Source organism: Lygodium microphyllum, chromosome 15 (genome assembly GCF_053477565.2).
Source record: "Lygodium microphyllum isolate KBCC chromosome 15, Lygodium_microphyllum_v1.1.10, whole genome shotgun sequence".
Lineage (NCBI taxonomy): Eukaryota > Viridiplantae > Streptophyta > Polypodiopsida > Schizaeales > Lygodiaceae > Lygodium > Lygodium microphyllum.
The window spans coordinates 77,625,599-77,650,049 of NC_141149.1; the positions used below are offsets into that span (position 1 = coordinate 77,625,599).

A 24,451-nucleotide genomic window follows, 5' to 3' on the forward strand; every position below is an offset into this window, starting at 1 on the left:
CTGTTAGTTGTAAGCAAACAAATACTGAATCACCAACAGTCACATCAAGTGGATGTGATCATACTTCTGTGATATGACCCAGCATATTCAGATGGCTAAGCTTGAACATGCATGGAAGAGTTTTCCTGCCATCCTCATAGACTTGCACTAAGGCTGAGTTCACAATGCAATAAAATTTTCATTTTTGTACCAATAGAAAAGGATCATCTGATTACTTGAAATGTCTAATTAGACTACAAACAAAGTCCCGCCAAAGGGTACGCTATTCATTGAAGAGGACAACTCATTGCTTCTAAGTTGGCAGCTCTAATAACATGTACAGATTTTGTTTCTTTCTCTTTTAGGATAAAAATGTTCTATCAATAAACACCTCAGAAATAGATTTCTGAGGCAAAATAAAGATGCAAACTGGCACTGGAAAGGACTCCAATGATACAACAGAACTGAACAAAAGAAATTGAAAACAGGGGATGGGTGAACAGCCTCTCAAGCAGTCTTTCAAGCGGAACCTTGTGTGACTCTCGATGGAAGAAGATACATGTATCTCAAATGCTAAAAACTGTCTATCCTTCTCCTCATGCACTCCGAGTCACCTCGTAACGTCTCCCATGTCCCCAAAGAGTGAACAATCTCTATCCAGATCCTTTAGAAAGTCTCTGGAGTAGATATGTCTTGTAAATCTACAGCATGACTCCATCTCATGCTCCAATATTTCTGACTGAAACTTACTGTCCCCAACTCACTATCATATTCTCAGTTGCACCATGGAATATTATATTGATGGCTCTCCTCCACACCTTCTAGGCCCTATATGATCCCACAAGTACTATCCCTGTGTTTGCTCTTTCCCTCCACATCTTGCACAAGCTACTAGGAACCTACTATAACCAAGCCAAGTGTCGACTCACTAACTCTTATAGACTATGTGCTACTAACTACAAAAAAAGTTGCAATCTTCTTGGGTCTAAATCTGAGATCCTTTAGCTTGGTCCTGAAAATCCACTTCGTCCCGATAGCCAGCATGTGACAAGGACGATCCATCAATGTCCAAGTCCCATTGCAATCAATACTATCCAATTCCTTCTCCATGGCCTACCCCACGCCACACAAGATCTTGGAGAGTCTCTTGCCAACTGTTTGGCTTAGAATGTGCAATATAATCCGCTATAAATAGCGATGCATACGAAAGATGAGGTGCAAAGCTGAGAAGACCTTCTAGGGTGTATTAACCGCAGTACAAGAAAATGTGAAAAAAGTGGAAAAGCGCAAGTTGAGACCTAAAAGAGGTGGCCCAAAAGGAAATCGGACACAATGGAAGAAGCAGGAAGAGAAACGGCCGAAAGCGCAAGGGCCGCCTCAAAAGCTAAGGCAAAGGCAAAAGCACATTTTTAAATGCGAGGTGCCCCTAAAAATTTTTGTAAAAGAGCACCAGGCTCCCTCCTATGTAAATTGTAAAGATAGATGGGCGGTAGGAAAGAAGCTAGGAAGATAGGAGGACAATGGGAAAGAGAGCCTAGGCCACGGCCAGCCATGTAAAAAAGGGGGATAAGGGGATGACCGCCCAAAAGGGATTTAGGGTTTTGTATATAAAGTCAAAAAGTACATGAGGAGCTCATTCTTTAATATGTGGCAAAGTGGACTCATCTTCTTCTATTCTTATTTTCTCTTCTTGCTTGCTTGTGTGTGCTTGAGAGAGCGAGTGTGAGTGTGAGGGAGTGATTGTGTGAGGATGAGGGATCTTGGAGGTGAAGCTCTCCATCATCTCCTCTCTTCTTCCCTTCTCTTTTCTTCTCTTGTCTCACACACAACTATGGAGAATGGAGCTTGAAGGTGGAGGCTTGAGGTTGCTTGAGCTTGCATCTCGAATCGTAGAGGTACTGGTGTGCTTAAGGGAGGAGGCAACTCATTTCGAGATAAGCTCACTACAGCCCAGTAGATAGAAAAAAAGAGTGCTTAGAGGTGTTAGAATCACACGAGGAGTGATTGGGTAGATTGAGGTTGGGTCCAGCAAGGGTTTAAGACCCTAGAAAGCAAAGGAAGACCTCATTTTCAGGTTCTGCAAGAGAGAGAGAGAGAGCTTGTGAGAGACTTGGAGCTTCCGACGAATCAATTGGCAGCCACAGAAGTTATTTGCTTGGATCAGGTGTGTCGAAACCTTTCTGTGCATCTACCCTTGGATTTTGGAGAATCTTGCTTGTGGGCGTGGCCAAAATCATTGGTGCAAAGCGATTTTTGTTGCCGTTGTTTGTATGCCGGTGGAATCGGATATGATCCACAGGCGTCTAATTCCCAGAATTAGATACTCAAACACCCTACACCTATCCAATCCCAAGAATCAGATGGCCAACACTTGGACCAACCTAACCAGTCCTATCAGACTCGGTAAAATCGAACTCGGACACTTAGACACACCAAACTCCAACACCCCAACAATCAGATCACTACCACGCATCCAATCCTGAGGATTGGACACTCGGACCTGTGACCTCGTCCGATTTTCAAAATCCGACTCTCGGACCACCCTGTCCGATTTGGCAATCGAACACACGCAAATCGGACCAACCCATCCTGGCATACCTTGTCGATTTCAAGAACCGAACATCCCATAATCAAACCATTCAGAATTGGACACCTGTCAAATTGGACACTGCAAAATCATACCAGATTTTGACATATCAAAACTATCAAATCCAACGTGTCCAGGATGACAGAGAGCACAACTTGCAATAGGAGAATTCAGCAAAAGCCTTACAAGCAAATTTAATCCTAGAAATTGCAGCCAAAAGAACGAGAATAGTGTTGACACTCATATCAGCATATTCAGCACACTTAGAGCGATAGGCTAACCAACAAACCCCATTTGACCCTAAGCAAGTTGAACGACGTAGCACAAACCCTAGAGACCAAACGAAGCGGCCATGAATCAAGCCTAGAGCCCCATTAAGCCGAGTACATAGACGAGAGTGTGAGATCTGCAATTGTCACTTTGTATTCACACCCACATTGTTTTCCAATACTTGAAGTGCACTTAAGAAAAGTTGAAAGCCTAATTTCGCACGGTGCACGGAAGAGAGCACGTTCGCACACACCGAGTGAGTGTAAGTTGAGGACTATCTATAAATAGTAAGGAACTCACTCAGACCTAACAATCAAAACGAACCCACCAATAGGAGAAGACCCTGAAACATAGTCGGGTGATCAAAAACCCCAAGTATAGAACCAAGCGGGGACGCGACACAGGAATCAGATGCTGCAAGGACCGACACCATTGGAGGAGTGGATCTACCTGACATGATCAATCTCATCAACAACCTAGCGGAGCACAAGACCGTGAATATGACAGAGTCAAGCACTAACCACGGGCGTAGAGAAGAGCTTGACCTAGGCAGTTTTCCAACAAAAATCCAGTAGCTAGTCGCCAATTACGATCTATAGACCCAGACAAACCACCACAGTAGGACATCCGAGGATATCATAGTGGAGCTCAAAGAGGAGAGGAGACTAGCGCAGGAAGCTTTGCAGGGCATAGTGGCCTACAATAAAGAACAACAAGCCAAAAGCTTGCAACAGAACATAGAAATGCGCAAGATTCAAGGAGTGCTTGCCCTAGTAAGTAGAAATAAAAAAGGACCTGATACAGAGAGAGAAAGAGCGTTAGAAGGTGATCTCATGTTGAGTGAGCTTCTTACAAAGCGACTACTAGACAACTCGTCAACAGAGCAGAGCACCACTGCAATGGCAATCTTGTTGCTTGCAAGTTTAGGAGTTAACCAGGACTCTAAGAACCAATCAAGAATCCTTGTCGTGGCTAAGCAATTAGACAAGTACCAGCCAAACGATGACCCATACAACTTCGTAGAGCAGTTTGAGCAAGTCTGCGAGGCCAATGGCCTCAATGATCTTACTCAATGCTCACAAGCTTTCGGTCTATACTTAAGAGATAAGGGTAGAACGTGGTACATGAGTCTGGATGCTACTGAGCAAACTGACTTCAACAACCTCAAGAGTCTCTTCATTAAGAGATTCTCTAAGCTTGGGTACTCCGATAACCTTCTAGTGCGGCTGATGAACATTAAGCAAAAAGACAAGGAGAACATCAGATACTACGTCACCCACGTGCGGAGTCTCTTCAAGAGAATCCCAATTGGTGAGCGACCCACCGAAAGAGCGGTCTCCACAGTCTTCATCAATGGGATACGAAGTGAGGAACTCTACAAGGCCTTGGCAAGAAATTCAAGCTTGCAGCGAGACGCGCTAGCTAGGGTCTTTGATGAGGCGATCGGAGTGGACAACCAGCTAAAAGAGAGAAGCTCCAAGAACTCGACCCGAGAGGAGACTAATACTAGAAACTTTGAGAGATTTTCAACGTCAAGCGAAAAATCAAACCCAAGTACTCAAGATAAAGGAAAGGGCATATATGCAAGTCAAGAGCTAGCTAAGATGAAGACAGAGCTACCCAAATGACAAGAAATGATGAGACCACCAACACACCCTCATGTCCAATGCGTATATTGCGGCAGAAATCACCTGCCAACCGAGTGTTCGGACCGGAGGTCCCAACCTTCGCCAATTGCGGTAGATTCGGCCATGATACCCTACATTGCAAGCTACCGAGGAGACTCCCGTACTCGCAACCATACGGACAGCCTTACCTAGCGAATAGGTCGCAAAACTTCTTCAGAGAAGGGGAGCCCCATTGGCGCTCCCGGCACCTTATGACGCCAAATCGGCCATTCCTAGAATGGAGATAAACCCCACAAGAATACCTCGACCACCAAGACCCTACATAACCCATTCATCGAGTGACACTCCACTCCACTATATGGAGAAGCCGAATGACGAAGAGCCTTACGTACACCCCCACGTATCCTATGACGAAGAGGGCAATGCAATCCTTATGGATTACTGACCTGTACCGCTGATGGCGTTAGGTAGGGGTAGAGGTAGAGGCCTAGGGAGGCAAACCCAAGAACCGATTTCTTGTTAGAATTGCGGTCACCCAGGATACATCTCCTCACACTACCCCAAACGGGAGCACGCTAATCAGGAAAATACATGCCCAAAGTGTGGAATCACTCCCCTGTTTGTCGAATGCCCTAGACGAAGACCACCCTCTAGTGCGGAAAACGAGCCATCTATACCATTAGGGCTGTTTGAAGTTGAGACATTTAACGGAGAGAACACATCCATCCCGTTGCATGCCATGACCCACGCATAGAGAAAGCAGGCTGGCATATCGCTGATTGGACCCAGCAACTTAGATGCAGCCTCAATCGAAAAGAAGAGCCATAGGCGAAGAAGAAAGAAAGCTAACACAAAGGTCATGCTAAAAATTGTGAGTGCCACGATGCTACCTGCCGGAAAAAAGGTGACAAACACAGAAGTAAAAATGTCATCTCCAAGGACGGCCGAGAAGGAAAGTGCAAAGGTAGAGGAGTACCCCAACCCGAAGTGCCAACTCGAGGCCATCAATAAGGTCAAGGAGTGGGTGAAAGAAACCCAGGAGCACCTGAAGAATGCTGAGTCCATATTGGAAGATGAGATTGATAATCTCTTAAGCGTAAGCACACCAACCTCGCCTCCATGACCAAAGTCGAGGGACATGGCCATACCACAAGCAATTCCGCTTAAAGAGAGCCTACACACTACAGGCCAGTAAACTAGTCGAAGCCATTGGCCAAGAAACACAGAGTTAGGAGAGAGGCAAGTAGCGAACAACCTCCTCACCACCCTAGTGACCACCTCGATGACTCTAAGCCTAAGCGATCTGCTTAGGCAACATCCGACACTATGGCAAGAACTAAAGCAATGGATTGAAAGACCAATGGAGCAAGGGGCAGCTGATCTACACGATCACGACGAGGTAACTCAGATACCGAGTCTGACGCTGCACTCGGTGCCCAAGTCCTTGCGCGTCAATGCTTTTTGGAAAGGAATCGAAACGCATGCAATCTTACCAGTCCTAGCTCTAGGAGACAGCACAAGGAAGGGAATTGTGGATACAGAAGCAGGAGTTAGAGTACTAAGCCAAGCAATGCTCCAGGATTGGGATAACCCACTTGTTAAGAATGCTCGATTCAATGTCACCCTAGCCAATGGAATGAAAGTGCGGCCATTTGGAGTATTAAAGAACTGGCCATTGAAGATCGCAGGGATCCAATTCTCTGTTGCTAACTTTACAGTCATGAAGGGAGTGGACTATGACATCCTGTTAGGCCGGCCCTAGATACACAATGCATGGGTCCTAGAAGACTAGGGTAACAGTCTAATCTTCTTAGGCAATCGAACGGAGGCAGTAAAAGTAGAGATGGATACATGTAAGACCACACCAGTCGACTTGGATACCATCTCCACCATACTGAAGGGTGATGCGCAAATTAGAAAATCTTACAAGCCACTAACCAAATATATCCCCTTTCCCAAAGATAAGCGAGATTGGATGCACGTGCTCGCCATGATAGATTTAGCATTCTCGAACAGTGAGGAGTACGAGCAAGCTGCTAGGACAGCTGATAAGCCCAAAAATGCACCCTTAGTGCCAATCTGCATGATGGCCAAAAGCTCAAAAGGACAATCCAACCCCGTCGAACTCCACGTCCCAAGTAACAAGCAAGAACTCCTGGAGATCCTAGAATATCAAACAAGCAAGCTAACTAGCAATCTAGCCGCTAACCTTAAACCTCTCCAAGATCTCTTGGACGAACCTAAGTACCGATGGACCAAAGTGCACGACTTAAACTTAACGTACAATTGGGCCTTAGTCACCGACGAGAAGAAAACGCCCTATCAAGACCTAGGAGAAGACGAGCAATCAGAGGAGAATGGTTCTAGCAAAGAATACGAGAATTGTTGTTCCTTTAGTGATGGAAGTGAAGAAGAGATGGACACGGTGGAATATGACACTGAGGGAAGGTGATAGAGCAAATTCAAGCTGACTCCAACCCGCGTAGGAAGAATGCCTTTAGAATCGAGAGAGGAGTCATGCACATGGATTGCGATCGAGCCTGGCTGCAATTGACTACGAACAAGCAGGCATTGCCCAACCAAGTATTTCACCAATGCTTAGGACAGAGTCACCATCCGAACTACGACCACCAAGCGAGACTCTCTTTTAGTGAAGACAGAGAGTTTAATTCTAAGTCGGAGGTAAGTTCAGATAGTGAGTTGAGGTGCCACAACTACCTAAGACCAGACGCACCAAAGGGGACCTGCCCATCCACCTGAGGCACCGAAGGCTGAAGGAAGAACGACACAAGTAGCCTAGAGATACCCAAGCTGAAGAGCAAAGGAAGCCCCAAGACGTACCAAAGCGATTTACTAAGTTTAAGAAAGGCAATAGGGTAGTAATCTTGCTAGGAGCCAGATGACAAGGGCAAGCAAGTGAACCAATAGAAGGACCAACCAAAGTCAAGGAGGTTAATCTAGCTAAGGAAGAGGAGATATCCCGACCTATCTTTATTGCCGATGACTTGACCGAGGAAGAGGAGGCAAGTCTCATTGCTCTCTTGCGAAAGTACATGGACATCTTTGCTTAGTCCCTCGATGAGCTGAAAGGAGTAGATCCGGATGTCATAACTCATAATATCCCCATGACCCCAGACGCAACGCTGGTCAAGTAGCGACCGTACCCTATGAATCCTAAGCATGCTCACACTGTCAAGAAAGAAATTGACAAGCTGCTAAGGGCAGGATTCATTTATGAGATTGAGTACACGGACTAGGTCTTGCCCATAGTGATCATATTGAAGAACAATGGAAAGATCAGAGTCTCTGTCAACTACAAGAAGGTAAACGCCGCTACCAAGAGAGACAATTATCCATTGCCATACACTGAACACATGCTCGAGAGAGTAGCGGGCAAAGAGGCATATAGTTTTTTGGATGGCTTCTCAGGATACAATCTACTACAAGTTCGCCCTGATGACACGCACAAGACTGCCTTCGCCACCGAGTGGGGCGTCTTCGTCTACATAGTCATGCCCTTCGAGTTGACTAATGCACCTACTACTTTTCAGAGGCTCATGTGCACAATATTCAAGGACATGCTTAGGAAAGAGTTAGAGGTCTTCGTTGACGACTTATGTGTTCCCTCCAGCTGGAAGGAACACTTAGACAAACTCAGAGCAGTCTTTGAACAATGCAGACTATATCGTCTCTCATTGAACCCCTTGAAGTGTCAGTTCTGGGTAAAGTACGGATGCATCCTAGGGCACGTGGTGTCCAAGAACAACATTGCCACTGACTTCTCAAAGGTCAGGGTTATTGTCGATCGTCCACCCCCAACCAATTACAAGGGAGTTCAATGCTTCCTCGGCCATACAGGATACTATCGGCAGTTTGTGCTAAACTATGCATTAATTACTAGACCCATATACAAGCTGTTAATAATATTCGAATGGACTCAGGAATGTCAGCACGCATATGAGAAATTGAGAAAGGGTCTAACCACCACACCAATCTTAAGGGCCTCGGACTGGAGCATAACCTTTCACGTTCATATCGACACTTCAAAATTCGCAGTTGGAGCTGTGTTGTGCCAGCCTAGTGTCCATAATCTAGACTACCCAGTGAGTTTTACTAGCAGACAACTCACGAATACAGAAATGAATTAATACACAACCGAACAAGAGGGGTTAGCCATGGTGTTTTCCGTAAAGAAATTTCAGCATTATCTTCTGGCTACGCCCTTTATTTTCTTCGTTGACCATCAAGCCTTGTTGTACCTAGTGAACAAACCCTATGCTACAGGACACATAGCTCAATGGTTACTTCTGCTTCTCGAATTTGACTTCTCCGTTGTCGTACACGCAAGGAAAAGTAACACTATATGGCTGATCATATGTCTCGCATACCCATGGGAGAAGCCGTTGGACAAGGCATTGGAGACGAATTGCCCAACGCACATCTATTCACCCTATCTAGCAAAAGAGATCCGTTTAGAGCTGACTTGACGCGACTTGGCACATGACATAGTCCAAGTGCTGGAGCACGGACTACCTGACCGACCCATAGAAAAGGCCCGACTGAGGAGACTCCTTCTCAAAATCCAACCATATTAATTAATAGCAGGCCAACTCTATCCGCTAGGGCAAGATGGATTGCTGCGGAGATGCGTGTGTGAGCACGAAATGCACGACGTACTAGTTAGAGGCACACGGCAGAATTGCAAGAGGACACTTCAGTGGAGATATGACAGCCTGCAAGGTGCTGTAGTCTCAACTGTGGTGGCCCACGCTTTTCCGAGATGCGGCACGATTCGTGAAACACTATGACAAGTGTCAACGAACCAAGGTGCCAGTTTGCAAGGACAAAATGAAGCTGAGTCCCATCATAGCACGACAACCATTCGAGAAATAAGGGATCAAATTCGTTGAGCCTATCAATCCCGCGGCTCAATATTCACAAGCCAAGTACATCATTATTGCCACTGATTATCTCACAAAGTGGGCAAAAGCTGGAGCCACCATGAAGAACAATACACGAACCACTGTTAAGTTCTTATGGGAGCAAGTAATCTCTCGATTTGGCTGTCCCATCGAACTTAGTCAATGATCAAGGCACACACTTCATCAATGAGGTGATTGCTCATCTCCTGTCCACCTTCCTAATCATCCATCAAAAATCCTTACTCTACTACCCTCAGGCAAACAGCCAAGCGGAATCAACAAATAAGATTCTAGTAAACATCCTGACCAAGGTAGTCTCCGCTTCACATAGCGATTGGGATAACAAACTAATGGCAACCTTATAAGCCTATTGGGCAGCCTATAAAACGGCTATGGTACAAAACCCCTTCAGGTTGACCTACGGAACGAAGGCAATTCTACCTATAGAATTCTTGGTCTCTAGCTTATGAATTGCCATTCAAGAGAGATGGGAGGGGAAGAAAGCATGGATGGAACGTCTAGTTGAGCTACAACGCTTATCGAAAACTCCACTTCTAGCCACCCATGCGGTGATCTGGGAAAAGGCACAACACAAGAGCTGGTTTAACAAACACGTCAAGCAACGAGATTTCGAACAGAAAGACTTAGTGTTGTTGTACTCGGTTGAGGGACATAAGCAAACAATGAAGTTTAGGGGGTTAGGACCTTTTAGAGTTTGCACCATAAGCCGAACCAGTAATGTGGAACTCAAAACCTTGGAAGGTGAGGACATAGGCTTCTTTAATGGTAGCTGCATAAAAAAGTACTACCCCCCCACACATCCACTTCACGAACCCCCGATGCTACCGTACGAATTCGTACCAAAAAACAAGCACTTTTTTTTCTCTTTTTTTTTGCATGGTTGTTATTGTTGGTGGTGGTTTGGATTGTTGACTGTTGTTATTGTGGTGGTGGTGGTGATTTTGTAGCCTTGATCAATCAACCAAGAAAGGGGGTGGAAACTTGATTAGACTCGTCACTCCTCATACATGTTTTGTTATGATTTATCCTAGAGCCAAAGGCCATACATAAGGTATTCAAGCAGTTCCAAACGTTTCTAATTGATGGCCTATCATTTTTCACAATATGTTAGTGTCATCAATAAATAAATTCAGCACCATTTGAGAATCATCAAGTAGCTTAATCCTATTGATTTTACCTTTGTTCACAGCTCATTTTGCACCACCCAACCCAAAGCATTAGTACACATTGCTAATAAAACTAGGCCAGAGGATAGCTTAGCCTAATGTACCTTTTAAGAGTACACGAATTAGTGAATGTACCATCGGTAGCCACTTTAGCCTTAGCAATGCCAAACAAAACCATAACAAAATTCATGAATCTTTTACCAAAACCTTTGGTGGTTTGTTTGGTAACTGTTGGTCTCACAGGTCATTTTGGTCTCTTGTAGACGTTAATAAAGTATCTCATGTGATTTCATCTCTCTCTCTCTCTCTCTCTCTCTCTCTCTCTCTCTCTCTCTCTCTCTCTCTCAAGCATACATGCCTCTTATTTGTATGATCATTCATGTATGATGTATCCACTCCTATGTATGTACTTGTAAGTTATAGCGCATGTTGCGCATGCGGCATATGCTATAGAGGTTTTGGCGTGTTACCCTCAAGTATTCATCTTATATACTCCAATAGCATTGCTATTTAGACTTTAAACATCTGTTCTATCATCTATAGTTCAAAATAATGAAGTTAATTTTTTTTTCGTACTAATATCGTACCGTACCTTATAAAATCTTAAGGTACCATTTAGTACCGTATTTTATCGTACCATACCGTACTTTTCGTACCTGACAACTATGTGTACGCGTTGCCACCATTACGGAGATTGAAGCAAAGGATGAGGAAACAGTAGCTCTGGCTTACCTGCGCATGACCATTACAGCCCAAAAAACACATGCCATTGATGCATTAATCGATGAGGGCGCTAACTTTAATGTCCTGACTCAAATCGGCAAATCACAGTTACAGCCCATTAATGCCAAACTCAACCCATTTGGCGCGGCTGATCGTATACACTTCTGGAAAAGTGCAAAGTAGCAGTCTCTATTGAGTCTAAAAGCTTGCCCATGATCTTTTATGTGTTGCCAAACACAAAAGATGTAGCCTCGGAATCGTTATTAGAACGAACCTTTAAGAAGGAAGCCCACTATAATGTCAACTAACAGTCACAGTGGGCTTTCACAGTGCATCCACCTGGCCATCAACAACGCACGAATTGTCATAGCTTTCAACAAGGGTTGCGAGACCCCATCATAGTCCGCAAAGCCACCGGTGAAGAAACCCACCATCGAGCCTAAGGAGAGGGATTGTAATTCGTCATCACCCGCCAAACCTCAGCACCAACGAAAAGCCAACCACAAAGCTAAAACCCTTGAACACCAACTCAAATGGGTGCCAAAACATCCAAGACCGCTACCTAGGAGCACCCAACCACACACTCACAAGGCTAGAAACCTTCCCTGGAAACCTAAGAGGCCTCAAAGAAACTACAGGTATCGATGAATGGTCCCCAAGACCTTATTGCAAGCGCAAGGCTATTACAAGGATAATACCTGGATTTGGGTACCTAAAAGGCCAAGAACCCTACTCAAACACTGCCCTCAAGCTTGACCACACAAAGCATCATGACGAATCAAGCATCAGCATCACAAAAGCCTTTGGCCGCAGGGCCCATTATCCTTCCAAAATCTAAACCCATTGAGACTCAACAAGTTCATCAACCCAAACCGCAGCTCACTACTCATAAACCACCTCAACCTTGCCCTACTAGTACCCCAACCGCCACCCAAGCATCTAGTAACGCGCCACCCACTGCATCGGCCATGCCTAGTACACCAAGGCCACACCCCCAACCGGAACCGCAACTAGAGCTACACCCGTTAGTTGCTAAACTATCAAGCCCAACCAAACCAAAGCCACCTACTGCCGGCCTTAGACCCTCTTATCAGTAGAGATCCATTCTAACATTGGCCGCCAACTTAGCCAAGAACACAAGCGAAAACTTGGTTACTTGCCTTAGACGCTTGGATGCCACGTTTACCATGCTGTCTAAAAGCTATGATCGGCTAGACCTAGGTCTTTTGGATGAGCCTTTAGCAACGGAAGTGCAAACACTACCTTGCTCATGGGAGGAATTGAAATTCGTGTTTGTCAAAGTTGCCCACGCAGCCGAGGAACTCATTGTCACCGAGCTTTCCATTGAACAAACACGCAAACAACGCCTTATCACATCTTATAACAAGAGCAAAGTCCTTACCACGGACCAAGAAATTGAGAAGTTGAAGCAACTCGCGGACAACAACTCCTCATTCTTACGCAAATGGTATGCCCCTCGCCTTCAGTGGGCACTAAAAGGATGCCAAGTCATGACAAACGTTAAACAAATACTTGCGATCAAAACTGCAAAGTATAACCTAACGTATGTAACTCCAACTTCCTATAGGGTGTTGACTACCGTTCGTAATCGACCCCTTGAAGACCACGTTAGAGGGCACCCGTATTTAGATCGAATTCTCACTGAGGAGGAGCTACACATTGCCAGTCGAATCGACTCCAATGACTTCTTCATGGATGTTCTCACCTACATCACTCAAGTAGACATCCGTCCTTGCGAGATGGATTGCTATGCTAATCTAGAATACAATCCGAACGTCTATGATTGGCTCATGCAAAAGTAAAACCCTGTAACCAAGTGTTGAATACCCTTGACCTCTCAAACCTTAATCCTAGGAAGGATTCTTCTTCTTTCCGCAAGGGGAGGGGGTAAGGTGGAAATAAGAATAAAACTCAAAAGCAAAGGGAAACAAATCAAAACGAGTTCATTATTAAGAAAAGAGGTCATAAAATTTGGGATGTATGGATTGCTTGAGGGAGAAGTTTAATCCTATAATTAAGCATTTCGATTCCACAAGCATGTGATCTTTTTCCTCTACAAATAATTATTTTGAAAAGCACTAATGGTGAACATAGCTTCATGACAAGCACCCAACATGGCAGGCCAAGAGAAACCCAACAAGTTGCCATTTTCAGAAGAAGAGCTGGCAAAATATGGCCTTGATGTGGAAACAAGGGCCTTTAACCAGTTCAAGTTCAGGCACGTCTTGAACTTGGAGGATGTTGCCATGGAGGAACCAGCAGTGAAGTAAATTGTCGAACAATGCCATTTGCAAAAGTACATGGAAGTAGTCGACCAAGTCGTCAACTACGAGAAGTGTGCAGAATTTCTCCGGACCTTTGGTAGAAAACGCGGCACTATGACAGTGTGGGAGAGAGAAGAAAGCCCCCAAGTCCAGATCGAGTTAACCCCAGAGTTGGTGGAGAAAGCATTGGGCCTACCAAATAAGGTGAAAAGACGGCTAAAGAGAGATGTGTACACCATGTTAGGAATGGACAAGGTGGTGGTCCACACAAATGATGGCATCAGCTTGGCAGACGTCCCCGATCCTGAAATCCAACTCCAAGCCAAAATGACTCACGTGCTATTCTCCAGTCATAGGTACAACTCAATAATAAGCGGAATCAACATGCCTATGCTAGAGTGCATTGCAGCAGGATCCCTTGACGAAGCGAACCTAAATGGCTTTGTGCAAAAGACCATTGAGTCTTCAGCAAAAGCACTGGCAACAGGAGGGAAACCAGCAGAAGAGTTCCCTGCTACCAAGGCAAAAGAAAAGGGTCATCCTCAAAGGCCTCTACCATAGGACTTGGTGGGGTCTTGACACCTATAATAAGGGAAGCATTGGGGGAAGGACAGGGTAAAGGAGTTGAAGAAACACCAGAAAGGTCACCTCACCACGAACAGCAACCACACTCCAGTAAAAGGATGGTGAGTGAGGATGAGGAAGGAGAATGAGAAATGCAAAGTAGCCAATGAAAACCCAAAAAACCAAAGAAGAAGGATTCGCAAGAAAAGGCCAAGGAGGAAAGCAAGAAAAAAGAAAAAGCAAACTTACAATAAGCTAAAAGAGAGTCTAAGAAGGAAGAGGAAGAGAGGAAGAAGAAAGAAACGGAAGAGTCGAAGAGATTGGAGGAAGAATCAAGAAAATCTAAGGAGGAGAGGAAAAGGAAGGCAACAGAGGAAGAGGAGGATTTGAAAAGGAAGAAAGACAAAGACATGGCTCTGGCAACACACCTATCTATAGAGCAGCTATGCAGGGAGGACGAGTTGGGCGCCATGAGCCTGTCTAGAGATGAAGGCCCGAGCTCAAGCACACAAGTGCCAGAGATCACATAAACCGCAGTGAAAGAAGGCAAGGGCAAGGCCCTAATCGATCCCACCCCTACCCTCATAGTGCCCGCCACTCCCACAATCATATCCGCACCAAGCTCCACAACCAAAGTGGATGCTACCAACCTCATGGCTTGGGTACAATACTTTGTTAATAAGAAAAATGGCCCAAGGAACGGGAGAGGGTACCCCCATAATAGGAACTAAAAGACTAGAAGCACCAGACACCATGTCTAGGCAAGATCCCAAGACGCAAAAGAGGGAAACCTCCACAACCTCCATTCCCACGACAAAGCTGCCACCTACAAACTATAACGACTACATCAAGGAGCTCCTCTCGCAACTCGACAAGGCAAAAGAAGATAAGAAGATGGCAATGGCTTAACTAGAGGCAGAAAAGGAGGCTATGGCTATGTCACAATTAGAGAAAACTCGTCAAATAGCCACGTGCCAAAGGGAGATAAGTGAGATGAAGGAGCAGCTGCAAGCCAAGGACGAAGCAGAAACTGAGTGGCAGGCAAGGCTGGATGAAGAGATTGAAGCCCTAGTGAGCCTAGGACGCCATAATGACAAGCTCGTAGGGCTCTATGAAGACTTGCAAGGGGAGATGGAAAAGGTCCATAAAGCCATAGAAGAATTAGAGGTGGTGAGGGAGGAAAGGGCACGTAGATACCGAAAGGAGATCAAGAAATTGAAGCAAGAGGCAACCTAGGAGCAGAAGAAGTAACACAGGCTGAAAAGGGAGATCAAAGATCAAGAGCAGAGGTTGATGATACTGGCTCAAAGGCAAGGAGAAAGCCTTGAGGAAATAAAGAAGAGAGCAAAGGATTGGACGAACCATAATGAGAGAAAAGTCAAAGCTTTGGCGCGCCATCTAGCTCAAGTGGAAAAGGACAAAGTGCTAGCTGAGAGAGCAGAGTAGAGGCCGCCCAAGAGAGTTTCAAATCCCAACAACGCGTCTTCCTAAACACGCTACTAGATGTCACTCAAACGGAGGAAGGGAAGGATGTTGACTCCATAAAGAAGAAGCTAGGGATTGCATGCAGGGCCCTGAGAGCAGGCTTGCAGATGCCAATGCAACCCGTGGGTGACAGTCTTGGCCTTAAAGAGGAACGAGACTATGTATTGCAAGCAGACTTGAACCCACAAGAAGTTGATGCACTAGGGTTCGCTAAGGGGGCACAACAGAAAGGCCACCAAGGAGAAGAGGCTAGCACAAGCTTTGACATGGAACCTCACAAAGAAGAACTTGTCCCACAGCCTCCTTCCCCATGCCCAGAAGAACAACAGCAATAGGTAGACACCTCTACTGAAAGAAAAGCAAAGCTTAAGAGGAAGAGGCAATGGATGGTGCAGCAAGCGAGGCGAAGATTGAATGCCAAGCCAGCAGTGATGCTGATCATGCCAATCCCACCAAGCCAGGACGATGGCCAGCGAGTTTCAATGCCAAACTTATGATCTGGAAGCAACAACAGACTACTAGAAGGCCCTTCCACCTTAATTTCCGATTTCCTGCTAACTACGCAAAGTAGTACCAGTCAAGGTGGTGGAAAAGGTGATTAATGTGGGAAGCCAGCTAGGAGACAAATGGACCTCGGAGATAGAGCAGAATCCCACCCTTAGGGGATCGAGGATGCTCAATGTTGGCAAGATAAATTTTTTAAAGTGCCCAGGGCTGTGAAGGGCTATGAGTGCCAACCCACATGGAGGAGGCGCATTTTTTATGTGAACATGGATGCCCAAATGGCAATTTATAACACCCTACCCTTCGAGAGAAATAATCCAGTCTTCATGCCATATCCGAGAAGGGTAGCAGTGGATTTTAACCCAAGCATCCACGGCCGATACGACTTTCCATGGATCTACAACACCAATACTACTAAACCCAAAGAGACCCCCATTTTCGCTCTAGAGGACCTATATGATTCAATAGTCCGCTTCATCGACGAATTCTCTTCCTGTCTCGATTCCGCCTTCATCACGACCTGTAATTATCTTAGACTACTTAGACAAGATCCCGCACCACAAAAGCATTGCCTTACATCCCTCCTTTTTGATCCCAATGGAATAGACAGCTACACCATGGAAAGATTGATGATGTGAGCCGCTCTACTTCCTTCATTTTGCTTAGCCCTCCTAGAAGATATGAATGATAGATGTTTCACACACTGCAATCATCCATTTCTTTCCACCGCCACTCTCTAAGTACGCCTGAACCTCAGAGGGTACATGTAGAGCTGGCAATTCCTTAGTAAATCTCGTAAGCCCCCAACTACACCCTCTCCCGACACGAATGACGAAGATTAGCCCTCGCCATGACTATGTAATTCCAAAAAAAAAAAACACTAAAATAAAAATAGAAGGAAATCATAAGAAAAAGCAATTAGCTCCACATTGGCCACAGTCACTGTACCTAGGGGTCCTCAAGTTAGGCACATCCGGTGGCCTTAGCCAACCGGCTCCGTCCCTAACCCCCTAGCCCATTTTGCTTCCCCACTCCAAGCTTAAGGCACCTCAAGGGCAAGACTTCCAAAACCTGTCCCCTAAGCTACACCCACTGCGCCTCCCCTATGCACAAACTGGGTCCTCAAGTGTGGGATAACACCCAACTCCCAATTTCACTAGCACAAGCACAATGCACCACACAGTAAGGTAGACACGCCCCCAGATAGTGCATCTTTTCTTTCAGGTCAATACAAATGATGTAACCCACCAACTTCGGAGGCCCCATCATCCATTCAATTCACTCTAGGGCCCCAAGACCGATTCCCATGAAACCCTATCATCATCGACTTCCACAACCACTCTCTCCTAACGTGTCACTATGTAGCCGAAACAAAGCAAAGAAAGCCCAAGTCAAAAAGTGAATAAAGAAGCTCATTCTCCTCAAGCAAGAAAAGTATAGGAGATGGCAACCTCAAAAAAAACGTGGGGGAGCTCCGAATATTTTAGGGGGGCCCTCTCAAGGATAAAAGATACTCTCTCAAGGATGAAAGAAAGCACCGGATATTCTAGCAAGGCTCTCTCAAGCATGAGGGAGAGCCTCCGAAGGTTCTTGCAAGGAAAGCGCAAGGCACAATGTAATTCATTTTATAAGAATGCCAAGTTTCCTCCTATGCAAGTGGTAAAGTCTGCATGGACACAGATAAAGGGATAAGGCAACTTGAAGGGAATTAGGAAAAGCCAAGTTAAGCTCACGTTGTAGCAACCTCGGAGGGCACGAGGAGGCATCCGTTCAACACCATTGTCAATTTCAAAAAAAGGATCCATCCATCCGCTATTCTCCAAGAAGAATCCGTCCAACACAATCTTCAATTTCAAGGGACAATTCCACTCAAGGTCAGCATCAAAGGGAGGGGCCCGCCCCAACTATATCTTCAAATATTGTTGTAGGAAACATGGTTGGTTCCATTTTTCCATTAAATGCGCTAGATAAAGATGCACCTACCCCATATTGACCTAAGAAATAAAATCATTTGAAAAAAAAGAAAGTGTAGTTCCTACTTACAAGTTCTTCTTTTAGCTTCTTACCTAGTTTTGAGTTCATAAAAAAATATTTGTCTTTCTCATTACTCAAACCAAAGCTTGTTTTGAAGAGTCCCTTCTTGATGAGCATCTCCCGATCCAATGTCACGGGCATGCCATGATCAAGTGTACAGATGAATTCTTGCTCATGCCATATGAATCCACACCCCATGCGAATGCACCCTTAACAAGACATCCTCGAGCCAACCATGCAAACCCACCCTTGCCATGTCAGAGAAGATATGCCATGTCATCACTTGCATCAGCGATGATATTATCATGAAACATTCTAGAAGATCTTTAGCCGCCCTCCAATATCTTTAAAAGGAGGGGCTTGCTATAGAGCTCCTCAATCTTGCCAATGCTAATCTTGGGAGCTCAAGGAGTCGAGACCTCCAAGTAAGTAACTTTGAGTTCCGGTTTTAGTTCTTGTCTAGTCATAGTATCTAGTCTCGTCTTGTCTTCCATTATAATCCTATTGTCTTGTCACCTTGTAATCTCGTAGTACGAGATCTTGTCTAGTACTGTCTTGTATCTTGTTCATCCCCATCGAGGGGGATCTTGTAATTCCGATATCTTGTATCCATACCTACGGTCCCGGGTTATGGGATCCTTCATATCCAATCAAGTCCTGTTGTCTATGCATACGGTCCCGGGTTGTGGGATTTTCTGTACCTTGCTATGTGGGATTTTCCATACCTTGCTAAGCATTGTACCTTGTGTCCCTATGTGGGATTATTTTGTAATTAGAATTCTTGTGACAAATCTTGCATCTAGTCTAGTTTCTCAAGCATAGTCCATTGCCCCCATAACAATTTGGCAAGACTACTTTCTAGCCCTACTGAACATCATGGAGGCGACCCTTGAAAGAATCATGGCCTCCCTTCAAAACCTACAACAAAGTCAAGACTTGAATGAATGACAAGTGCAACTTCAAATAGAACACCCTATGCATCTAGGTCATGCGCTTCAAGAGATACAAGACCAAATCCGAGACTTGTAGAACAACAGAGGAAGTGATCAGATGATTCCACGTAATTATCAAACCCCAACAAGAGAACCCAAGATCGACATACCAGAAGGACTCCTACCCATCGCATCGCGCCTGCTATCTCGCCCTCGACTGCTTCCTCGCGCCAGCCCCGCCTGATCCCTCGCGCCCGCCCCGCTTGTTTCTGCCTCGTGCCTCCGCCTACGGCCCAATGGCGCTTGCCATGCCCGTCGTCCCTGCCTGCGGCCCAATGGCGCACTTGTCCTGCCAACCCAACCCAATGGCGCACTTGTCCTGCGGCCCAATGGCGCACTTGTCCTGCCAACCCAACCCCCCCCTGTGGCATGCCGCCCTACTGTCCCCCCCTCCCCTTGCCAGGCAAGGCCCTACGCCAGACTTCCCTTCCCCCCCTTCCCCGCCCCCTAATCCCCCCGCGCTGCCCTTGCCTTCTCCGCCCTATAGCCCCCAGCCCCGTCTAGCAGACCTACCACCCGTGCTCCCCCCTCCTCGCTATCGCTGTCCCCCCCCCCCCCCCCCCAGTTGCTCCCTTCCTCTACAACAACTTTCCCCCCACCAATAGCAAAGCACTGTGATAGGTAGGTTCTCACTAGGGACGCATAATGGAAACCTCTAGTCAAACACCGGTGCATTCTGCAAGTGCCCCCCAGTCAAACACCTTGCGCATCGTCCTCTCTAAGGAGCAGCTCTTAGCCGTCTGTGCCATAGAGCTCGAGTTGAAAGAAACAACAATCTTTGGTCAAGTCGCAGGACACTCCCCATCAAGGGCCCAGCTTCGGGACTGGCTTCACTGCACGTTGCACATTGGCACAACGTAGATCACGGAGCCAGTCCTCATGGGTCAACGGATCTTCATGGTTCGACTCACCTCTGCGGACGCAGCTCGTGAGCTAGTGGATCGCTCACCCTATGCCTCCAGAAAGGGGATCATTTACATGGTTCCCTGGTACAGTGGCTTCACAATGGAGACATTTGCGCTCCATAACAGGATTCTTAGACATCTGGTCACTTAACTTTTCCCCGGACTAGCGGTGGAGTAGCGCCAGCTAGTGGAGGACTTTGGACAGCTCTAGCATAGTTCTTCCTGTCTCCTTCGCGGATGCAGTGACAGCTACAGAGTTCCAAAGGTACGGGTGGCCGTAAAAGATACAAAGAGTACACCAAAGTTCTTGGAGATTGAGGCAAGAGGACACTCCTTTAGGCAGCAGGTCATTGTGACTGGGCAACCAGAGCAATGCTTGCATTGCCATGACTTTGGGTATCAGACAGCAGATTGCATGCACTTCAGAGCCAAGGCGGCTCCGCCGACAAGCCCGTAGGTGGACGCTAACGGTTTTACATGGGTCCAGAGACGACAAAGAGGGAGACGGCAAGGGGGGCTGCAATCAGCCCCTAAGACACACCCACGACAACAAGGAGCAGGAGGGCAAGCGACGGGCCCTGGCAGAGCACCCCGTAGTCCCCCCCTCCCTGCCCATCCCACTCGTCAGGACCACAATCCCCCACATCCACCACCCGCATCACATGCTACCTCACCCAAGATCCCACAACCCCTACACCCAGCCTCCCTCTCCCCATGGATCCCCCACCGACCCTAGCCTATACCCCCCCCTTTGAGGGCCACCGGCCCCACCCACACCCGCCCCATACCTCAACTGAAAGCACGGATTACTGAATTATACTCGCAGGATGCAAACTGGGTAGCCTTCAAGAAGACACTCAAGAAAGAATTTTACATTGAGGACACCAGTTTAATTACGCGCAAGACTTTTCAGGAGTGGGTTATACAACCCAATAAGGGTCTTGTGGCTACAGAATTGTTAAGAGAATTTGAAAGTAGATTTGAGCAGTTGGATCTTGCAGAATAGCAAGCTCTTGCAAGTCAAAAAATTGAATTGTTTCTATAGGCAGCTGATCCTGAGCTTCAAGAGAAGCTTGATGATTTGGTGGAGGATCAGACTACAGAGACAGGTTTGAAAACAGAGTGGAGACATGTCAAGGAAGGTGTTACTGCGCTTGTGAAGGAGCATAGAAGAAGAAAAAGATTGCATGTCTCTAGCTTGCCCACTGTTACGGGTAAGACAGTTGAAGCATCCAATAAGCCACCCGCTTCTGTGGCTAACCCTATGGCTGTACCTGCTATTGTTCCCTTTGTTAGGGAAGATGTCTTAGATGAATTGGTCAAAGGGATGCGGGATCTTCAATTGAAGGTTGCAAAATTGGATGAAAAAGGACAAGAGGAAAGGGGACGGACAGCAGTCCCTAAACTTGAAAAAAGATGTATGTGGTGTGATAGTTTGCAACATGAGAGAAATTATTATGCTGCCTATCAAGAGGCCTTGGCATGACAGCTTATCTTTTGGAAAGATGGCAAGATCCATGCACAAGAAACAGGATTGCCTCTTACTTTGAATTTTGGAAAGGGAGATATGCAGCAGGAGTTGGAAGACTTGGCTGTCCGAAATGCTTATGCAGCAGTACATGCTTCTACTTTAGAATGCATGGCCAAGTGATGGTTGGTCCAAAGGTTGAAATATGGACACATGATTTACGTGCAGCTGAAAAGAGAAAGGTCACTGATAGTGAAATGTCTCATGCAAGGCAAGACATTCGTGGCATAACTGGTTGGGAATCACCGGTAGATGCATATTCAGTATATGCATATGTAAACGCCCCGAATAACGTAGTATGCTTAACAATTATAATATTCTCTTGTTTTCGAGATTTAATATAAAAGAGAATGAACACTTAAAGTTGAAAATGAAAATTACTCACAAAATTACAGCCATGAAAATGTAAAAGTAATGGAGACAAGATTGAGGGTTGAAGATGGGCAACCCCCCCCGAAGGAATGTATTTCTGCTCAACCCAAGTCCCTTAGGGAAGAGCTCAGTTACAATCAACCTGAGAGTGAGAAGAAATAATTCTCACTCTCACAAGATCATGCGAAGATGTACAAACACACATGCATTATCTATTATGCAATGATAAGAACTGATTTATTTACAGTATAAGAGAAGAAAGAGGGGAAATCAGCCTTTCTCCATCGTTGAATACTAGTACATGGATAGGGCTTGCTTCTTGTTGCTAAAATGGAAGAAAGAGCTTGAGAAGGAGGTACTGTAATGAATTTACAGGCTTGCTGTCCTGTAAAACAGCAGTGATAGAAGAGGGAATATGGAGGAATTTGATAATGGAGAAGTGGGGAATGATGATGGGGATGGATGGGGCCAGTTTCTGGCTATCTAGGGGTGCTGTACATGAGTTTACAGCAAAGAAAAATGAGCTAAATAAAGAAAAACGAGCTTTTATTTATAGGAGAGGGAAGAGCTAGTACAAAAGGGGAAAGTGGAGTAGCACAAGACAAGTGTCCAGCCACATGTCATGAGATGTGACAAATGGTGGGACACTTGGAAACTTGTGTGACAAGTGTCTTGATACTTGTCTCTTCTCTATGGCCTAGTAAGCACAGTCAGAGTACAGAACTTACTATTTTTAGAATGATATCCCTATTTTTTAGGACTGGCATTTTTAGGCTAATTTGAGACTCCTAAGATTTAGGGACCTCCTAAAATTTAGGGACCCCCCAATATGGGTGTCATATGAAAGCTTTTTCCGTGTACATCGCAAAAACGGTATCAGAATCTTCATGTGACTTTCCTATGCAAAGAAATGTGCATTTCAAGTTTTCAACCCACACATGCACATTATACAAGCATTTCATGATCATGCCATCTTGTTTATTGTAACTGTCTGTTCTGGTGGATCTAGCCCACACTTCAAGGCATCAATCTTTTCTGTGTGCAAGTCTAACCCTGATATGCGTGAGTTCTGGTCACAGGCGCCCAATCGGCCATATAGGTGGAAGTGTGAACTATCTTTTCTCTAACCCACCCCGTGGGTCCACCATAACTTGTGACCACTCATCAATGGCCAGCTCCAATGCACTTTTCTTTATATCTAATTAGTGCAAAGGAAATAAATTTAATAAATCATTATATAGACAAATTAATGAAAAAGGATACAAATTCTGTTTCTATAGAATTGTGACAACATATTTAGCAAAGGTACAAAACACAAATGTACTTGTGGAAGAAAAATGAAAAAGAGATGAAGATATTGCAGGGACATCTAAAAGAATGACAAGAAGAAGTGTGGATCAGCCTAAAGCTGCAAATCAACCACCTCCCGAGTATGTTATGGAAGAGGTCAGTCAGGAGCAAAAACAGGATAACAAACAAGAGGGCAAAAAGAAGGGCAAGAAGCCAGGATATAAGTTGCAATCTGACATTGAGACAGCCACAAATCTTAAGAAGGTTCTTGAAGAACGGATCTTAAACAATCGGGTGGAATTTACCTTGGGAGAGGTGCTTGGCATTGCCAAGCGAGAATTTCATGATGAGATCATTGACATAATTAAAAGGAAGTGTCAGTTTCTTGGTGATACCACTAGTGCATTGCTACAATTTGAAGAGGAAATTAATTTGTTGGGTATTCGGGCTGAATATGAGCATGAAGTAAGTACAGGATTGTCTATGCAGGATGCTACTAATCAATGGACAACATGTGAAAAAGAGAAGAAAGTGGCTGAAAATGCATTGTCTTGTAGCAATATGCATGGTGGAGTAAGGCAAATGCAACAATATGGAGAAGAGACTCTAGAAGTTATTCCTCGCAGTCACTACACAATAAATCATTGGGCTAGAGCTACCACTGAAACGGTAGTAAAAATAGAGGAGCGTGAAACTCCTTGTGTTGCTTTACTTGACCATGGGTCTGAGATAAATGTCATTGAGCGGGGATTGTATGAAAATGGTGCATGGCCTGTGGACACTGACCATGGTTGGCGTATGAGGGCTGCAAATAATTCTTCAAGGGAGCTCTATGCTGCATGTCCTAATGTAAATGTAAAAGTGACGATTGGTGATGTACAGAAAGAGCAACACTTCTTTGTGCAAGATAATTCCTCATATGCAGTGATTTTGGGACAGCCCTATATTACAAGTGTGCGTATGGAAACAAAGGTGCTTAATGATGGTTCTGTTTATGCAAGAGTCAGAAGCAAGGATGGGAGAAAAGTAGTCCAATTTCTTACTGTTTGTGTTAATCATCCTAGAAATCGTGATACGCTTCGAGAGTCTCCTTTGGTTCCAAATGCAAGGGAATTCAAAGACCTGGATTTTCATTAAGCACTGTTGTAAGGCAGGGCTACAGTAGTGCTGTTCAGAGGGTGTACACATAGCTTCCA

General features: G+C 45.4%; 1 protein-coding gene across 1 annotated transcript in view; it reads right to left on the bottom strand.

Annotated features, from left to right (window-relative positions):
* Positions 1–24,451, bottom strand: part of LOC148024691 (uncharacterized) — a 253,797-nt gene that overhangs the window by 159,351 nt on the left and 69,995 nt on the right. The window lies entirely within an intron of this gene.